The sequence below is a fragment of the Columba livia genome, chromosome W, assembly GCF_036013475.1.
Source record: "Columba livia isolate bColLiv1 breed racing homer chromosome W, bColLiv1.pat.W.v2, whole genome shotgun sequence".
Taxonomy (NCBI): Eukaryota; Metazoa; Chordata; class Aves; order Columbiformes; family Columbidae; genus Columba; species Columba livia.
Window position 1 is genome coordinate 10,503,911 of NC_088641.1, and position 7,023 is coordinate 10,510,933.

At 45.3% G+C, this 7,023-nt stretch overlaps 1 long non-coding RNA gene across 1 annotated transcript; it reads left to right on the plus strand.

Moving 5' to 3' along the window:
- The first annotated feature begins 1,217 nt into the window (after nucleotides 1-1,217).
- Nucleotides 1,218-6,526, plus strand: LOC135577109 (uncharacterized). Its single transcript, XR_010468702.1, has 2 exons — nucleotides 1,218-1,596; nucleotides 5,136-6,526. It is a non-coding gene; the product is annotated as an uncharacterized LOC135577109 (long non-coding RNA).
- The last annotated feature ends 497 nt before the right edge of the window (nucleotides 6,527-7,023 follow it).

Consider the following 7,023-nt stretch of genomic DNA (forward strand, 5'->3'; position numbering starts at 1 on the left):
GTCCCATACTATCAATGACACCCCTTGGATTCTTCTGCGAGGCATTACACCATCAAGTTTCATTTCTATAGTCACCAAGGGTAGCATTAACATTTTGCAGTTTTATCCATTCATGTTCTCGTATATTGTTCTGACACTTTTCACAAACCAGCTGGATACAAGCGTCCATGGGCATAGATGCCAGTAATTCCAGTTCCTGTGGTTCAATATCTGCTTCTGGGAGGTAATTAATCCAAAGTGCCATGTTGGAATTATTACAGTTCGTTGCAATGCCTTTGCACCAACCACTATCTTGAAACAATTGTGTGATGCTGCTGTAGTCATCAAGGAGGATGCCAACCAAGCATGTGTGGAACGGGTTTTCCAGAGATGCCATAGCTAGGCATATGGAGTCCTGGTCAGTCATGTTGGCTAAAGTACTCCACATGTTAGTCTTTGTTTGTGCAGGCATCCAAAATGCAGCAGCTGCAGCAATCATTGTCAGGAAGATAACACAGGTTTCACATTTTGTGCCAGCAACCATTGCTGCCCTTGATCTGTGAAGACACAAGCATAGCCTCTCCCCCAGGTTATCAACTGATGTGGCCTTTTCCATTGACCATTAACTAGTGATTTGACCATAACTAATGCAGGTTCTTTCTGATTTAGCATGTTTCGGGGTCATACTTGCAAAGTGTTTCATCACTGGGCAAATTTGGGCTGCACCACTTAGATAGAAGTGATTCATCACATACAATGCTTTTGACAATTGGTTTTGTGGTGTTTTCCCTACTTCTCCCCCCTTTTTGTTAAAAAAAAAACAAAACAAAAAAAAAAAACAACACAAAAACAGTTCCCCAAGTTCTTCCAGGATGAAAGTAGTAGATGCCATTTATTGCCATAAGTGCATTTTTATACAGTTTTACCAATTCATGTGTCTCTTCATTATTGGTTACAAGTTACAGTAGTAACATCTCATTGGCTATTTTTGCTATCATCCATGTTACTCTTTTACTCCCTTCTCTCTCACAGGTACATCCTTAACATCTCCGGATACTCCTTTACTCCCATCTTCCTCACGGGTAGGCCTTGTGGGTTGTCTCAATTTAGAGTTGATGAGTTAGTTTTCTGTATTTGGAGTTAATAGGCTAGTTTGCTGTATGAATAAAGTTAAGTGTTGCGGTAGTTGTGAGGTGAAAGTCGGGGAGCTTGTGGTTGGTGGGGGTGCCTGCGCCCTGGAGCGGGGGACAGCTTGTGACTACGAGATAATGATCTTGTTACCATGCGAACACTGCCTGACTAAGATTCCCGCCTTAGCTAGCTTAATGTCTGTTAAAGTGATTAGCCAATCAGCATGAAACTTGTGTGCCTTAGACTATATAAATGTATGTTTGCCATACAATAAAGCGGACACCTTGCTTGCATCAAGCTGCGTCCCCGTCTCTCAATCGCGGCAAATTGGTGACCTCCGACGTGATCGTCAGCGACGAAACCGCCGAGGATTGAAAAACCGCCTACCTGGTGGCATGTCGCGAGTCCCGCAGAACGTGGAATGAGCTGCTGAAAGGAAGCAGGATAAGCCGGCCGGCCAAACAATCCCTCCGTCTGGAACGAGAGGTGAGCTGCAGGAAACTAGCAAAATGGGGAATCAAGAGTCTTCCCCTGAGAGAGACGTTTATGAGCCTATGAAAGCTCTACTTAAGAAGCATGGGAAAAAGACTCTTTCGGAACAAGATCTTAAGTTAATCCTTAAATGGGTGCAGGTTAAGATCCCCGCAGTGACTGCTTCTTCTATTTTTACGCGTGAACTTTGGGACGATGTGGGGGTAAAGTTATGGGACGCAGCCACCTCAGGAGATGAGGAAGCGCAGTATATGCTCCCCAGTTGGAGAAAAATCTTTGAAACCATAAAGGCACAAGAGCAAAATCAGCGAGGCTCCGAGGAGGGAGCTCAGTCACCTCCCTCCTGCCCTTCTAAAATCGCTGGTGGGGCGGAACCCTCTGCGCCACCCTTAGCTTGTGCTGCTGGATATCCCCCGGAGGGTGATCCCTTTGACCCGGGTCCGATTGACCCTGAAAAGGAACCTGATCTTTTTCCCCCTGATCCTCATGAGGTTTGGGGAAAGATTAAGCGCCAAGCGATAAACGAGGGGGAGTTGGAAATAGCCAGAACTATAGTAGCCCCCGTTATATACCAAGGACGGGGCGGGCCTCAGGCTCAGTGGGAAGCTCTTTCTTTTTCGGTCATTAAGGAGTTGCGCCGTACAGTTACCGAGCATGGGTTGTCTTCCCCTTATTTTGCAAGCCTTTTATCTTCTGTATTCGATACATATGTCATGACCCCACATGATTTAAAATCTCTCGCGCGATTGTTATTAACCCCAACACAATATACAATGTGGGAGTCTCAATGGAGAACGGGATTGCAGACAGTTTTGCTGGGTTATGCAGGACATGCTAATGCCGCCTTAGCTGCATTGACTATAGAGCACCTCACAGGAACAGGGCAGTTTTCGGACCCGGCAGCCCAAGCTAGGGACATTCCTCGGGAGGCTTTGGAAGCAGGCAGAGAAGAAGCGAAAAGGGCCTTGTTGAGAGTTCCTGACTCTGGCAGACCCCAAAAAGCATTCACTAGTATCACTCAGGAACCCCGTGAGCCGTATATGCAGTTTATGGATAGATTAAAACAAGCCTTAGAGCGGCAAGTTGACAATGTACAGGCTCGGGAGATTTTACTCCTTAAACTGGCTGTGGAAAACGCTAACACCGATTGTAAAAAGCTCTTAAAGTCTCTCCCAAATCAAAACCCTACCTTAATTGAAATGGTGGAAGCCTGTAATAGAATTGGCACTATGGATCATAAATATGAGGCCATGGCTGCTGCTTTTGCGGCCATGCACGGCCCGATGGGCGCCGACCCACAGCGAAACTGCTATGGGTGTGGAAAACCGGGACACCTTAAAAAAGATTGCTTTAGTGCCAATGCTGGGAAACGACCCCAAATACCTGGAGTTTGTCCTAAGTGCCAAAAAGGGCGCCACTATGCTAACCAATGTCGATCTAAATACGACTCTCAAGGGCGCCCCATACAGGGAAACCGATTGCAGAGCGCGGGACCGCGGCGCTCACAGACACAAGTTCCGCGACCTGCGCCCCCACAAACGCCGGGGGGGGAAACAGGAATGTTTCCAGTCTCCGCCCAGCAACAGCAGGGAGCGCCGGCCTGGATCTGGCAACTGCCCACACAGTAACACTACTTGATTCCTCTGTTCACTTACTGCCTACCAAAATTGCAGGTCCTTTGCCCCCTCGAACGCAGGCTTTATTATTAGGAAGATCGTCCACCACTCTGTCAGGACTTTTTGTATTGCCCGGAGTAATCGATCCTGACAGTAATTCAGAAAATAAAATTATGGCCTGGACCCCGTTTCCTCCTTGTACAGTGCCAGATCTTCGTCCCTTATTCGAAATGCTTAAAGGAAGCTCGGACTTAAACGCTCCGCGAAGTCTCAGTCCTGAAGCCATAGCTTCCTTGCATAAAGCTGCGGCAGCGATTACCTCCAGACAAGCGCATCGATGGGAACCAGAATTGCCTTTTCAATTAATCATCCTTAACCCTGCTAGACAGCCTCATGCACTTATTTTCCAATGGGACTGCCAGAAAACGGACCCTTTACTGATCATTGAATGGATTTTTTTACCTAACCAAGCCACAAAGACGATTTCTACCCAACATGAGATGTTTGCATCTTTAATCATCAGGGCCAGACAGCGATTACTTACCCTGGCGGGCACGGACTTTATCCTTATATGTATGCCAGTAACAAGTGTTTACCTACAATGGTTACAACAACAATCAGATGCACTAGGCATAGCTCTAACTGGCTATGCAGGCCAACTCACTTCTCATCCGCCTTCTCACAAACTGTTAAGCGTTGATTTTCACCTTTTACCTATTCCAAAGCGAAGTGACCAGCCTTTACAAGCCCTCACTGTATTCACAGATGGGTCTGGCAAATCTCACAAGTCTGTTATCCTTTGGTGGGATGACCATCAGGAACAGTGGAACTCAGATGTAGAGACTGTACAGGGCTCTCCTCAAATAGTAGAATTGTCTGCAGTTGTTCGAGTGTTTCGAAAATGGTCTATTCCTCTCAATATAATCACTGATTCTGCTTATGTTGCAGGAATTGTTAGCCGAGCAGAAGCTTCTGTGCTACGAGATGTTTCTCATACGGCACTGTTTAATTTGTTACAAGAACTTATCTTTCTGTTAAATTCCCGTCTTCACCCTTATTTTATTATGCATGTTCGATCTCACACTTCTCTACCTGGTTTTATTGCAGAAGGGAACCGACAGGCTGATTTGCTTACGCTACCGGTGCAGGTGTTACCAGATCGATTAGCACAAGCTAGACTCAGCCACTCCTTTTTTCATCAAAACGCTGCAGGCCTTAAGCGTCAATTTGACCTCACTATACAACAAGCCCATAATATCACTGCGGTGTGTCCTGATTGTCAAAGGCACTCTTTCCCTTCTATAGCAGAAGGAGTCAACCCCAGAGGGCTACAGAGCCTTCAACTCTGGCAAACAGATGTCACTCATTTTGCTGAATTTGGTCGTTTAAGGTTTGTTCATTGCTCTGTTGATACATTTTCGGGAATGTTATTTGCCTCCTGTCATATAGGAGAAAAAGCACGTGATGTGCAAAAACATCTAATGCGCGCTTTTGCTACTTTAGGGGTACCCTCTCAAATTAAAACTGACAATGGCCCCGCATATGTATCTAAAACCTTAACAACCTTTTTTGCCTCTTGGGGTATATCACATGTTACAGGTATCCCTCACTCTCCTACGGGACAAGCTTTAATAGAACGTTCCCACCAAACCTTAAAACGTCTGTTATTAAAACAAAAAGGGGGAATAGGAGCCGCTACGCCAGAGGAGCGAATACAGAAAGCCTTGTATGTTTTTAACTTTTTGAATTGTTCCCTATTAGACAGCAATCCTCCAGTAGTTCGCCATTTTAGCACAAACACCCTTTTTGAACCCAAGATTAAGCCGCCAGTATTGATCCGGGACCCCGAAACAGGTAAGATAATGGGACCCTATCCCCTTGTCACGTGGGGAAGAGGCTATGCTTGTGTTTCCACAGAAAGAGGTCCCCGCTGGATCCCAGCTAAAAACGTGAGACCTTTTCGAGAGACACTGCAGCAGCCTCCTGAAGACATTCCTGGTCCTGATCCTGCGACTGATATAGAAGACACTACCGATCAATAATTGAATGAACTCTGTTCCAGAGGTTAACAAATGGGAGCTTAAATGTCTCCAATGTGAAAAATGTAATCCGTGGATTTGTAGAATTTGTGCTAATTGTGGGAAATCACAGTGGCTAAATCGCCACACAGTAGGACGCTGGTGTGATAACTGCCTAACAATTGAGTGGAATACAGTTCAGGTGTTATTGATAACAGGTAGAGAGACAGAATATTCTCCCCGGTATGGTTATTATTCTGACGATTGGGGGAAAATTGTAGCACAAAGGTCTGGGGACATTTTATATTCTAAGATTGAATGCGCCAAAGACATTCAAATACCGCAGATTTGGGTAGTCACCCCCGGAAAGTGGGAACAGACAAAAAGAGAGTGTATACGGAGGAAGAGCAAACAATTACGAAAATGGGCAAAAGAGTAGTTGTTTTACTTGTGATTATAGCTGCTGGTATGGGCTTTGATTTGCACCACGTTGATCCTCGTACTAATGTGTGGCTTACCTGGGCTAATCATACCGGGACTACAGATTTTTGTTTGTCTTTAGCGCAAGTAGGTGACCCGTTTAGGACATGTTTAATTGGATACCCGTATGTAGATTTGATGGATTTTGTAGGGTACGTAAATGAGTCAGAATTGGAAAGCAATCTCAACCGCTCATACTGGAGCTGGCGTAATGACAACCTAAGGGGCTTGTGAGTTTCTGTTCTTTTAATGATTTGTGCATTATTAATAGTAATCCCATGTGTGTTACAATGCTTGCAAAAATCAATAACTGCTTCAATGAACAAGATTTTCCTCGTGCAGCAAGGAGCGGACCAAGATCAGAAAGAAATTACGAAAACCCCCAGTACGGAGCTGTTAGTGAAATAAGATGTCCTCGAGTTGGTCGTTTGCCAACCTTGGGAGGGTCAGTTAATTAAAACAAAAAGGGGGAGATGTGGGTTGTCTGAATTTAGAGTTGATGAGTTAGTTTTCTGTATTTGGAGTTAATAGGCTAGTTTGCTGTATGAATAAAGTTAAGTGTTGCGGTAGTTGTGAGGCGAAAGTCGGGGAGCTTGTGGTTGGTGGGGGTGCCTGCGCCCTGGAGCCCTGGGGACAGCTTGTGACTACGAGATAACGATCTTGTTACCATGCGAACACTGCCTGACTAAGATTCCCGCCTTAGCTAGCTTAATGTCTGTTAAAGTGATTAGCCAATCAGCATGAAACATGTGTGCCTTAGACTATATAAATGTATGTTTGCCATACAATAAAGCGGACACCTTGCTTGCATCAAGCTGCGTCCCCGTCTCTCAATCGCGGCAGGCCTTAATATCTTCAAGGCTAATTTCTGTTCCCATGCCCTCTGTCAGGGAATCCATGGACCCACCGTAGTCCCACATCCTTTTTTCACCTGGGATCCCAAGGACTTTCCATTTTTTGTGAAATCAGCCTCGATTCAGGACCACTCAGTCTCTTCATTTCCTCCTCATGGGAGTGCTGAAACCTCTCTCCCAGCCTTTTCCCCTTCCCTCTCCCCCCTCCTCCTGTGGCAAGCTAAAATGGCAAGACTAATTTAATTTCTTTTCCTTTAGTTTGTCTATCTGTGACAACCCTTTTTATGCATTTAATTCATTTTCAGTTTCTCATAATCAGGCGAAAGGTGTCCCCTAAGGTTAGTAGAGAGCTTGTCAAAAAGTCAGCGTAAATTTGCAGAGGTCATCACCAGTCTATCTCCCTTCCCCACTGCCCGTGGAACTATTAACTAATATCACTGTCTAATCTTTTTT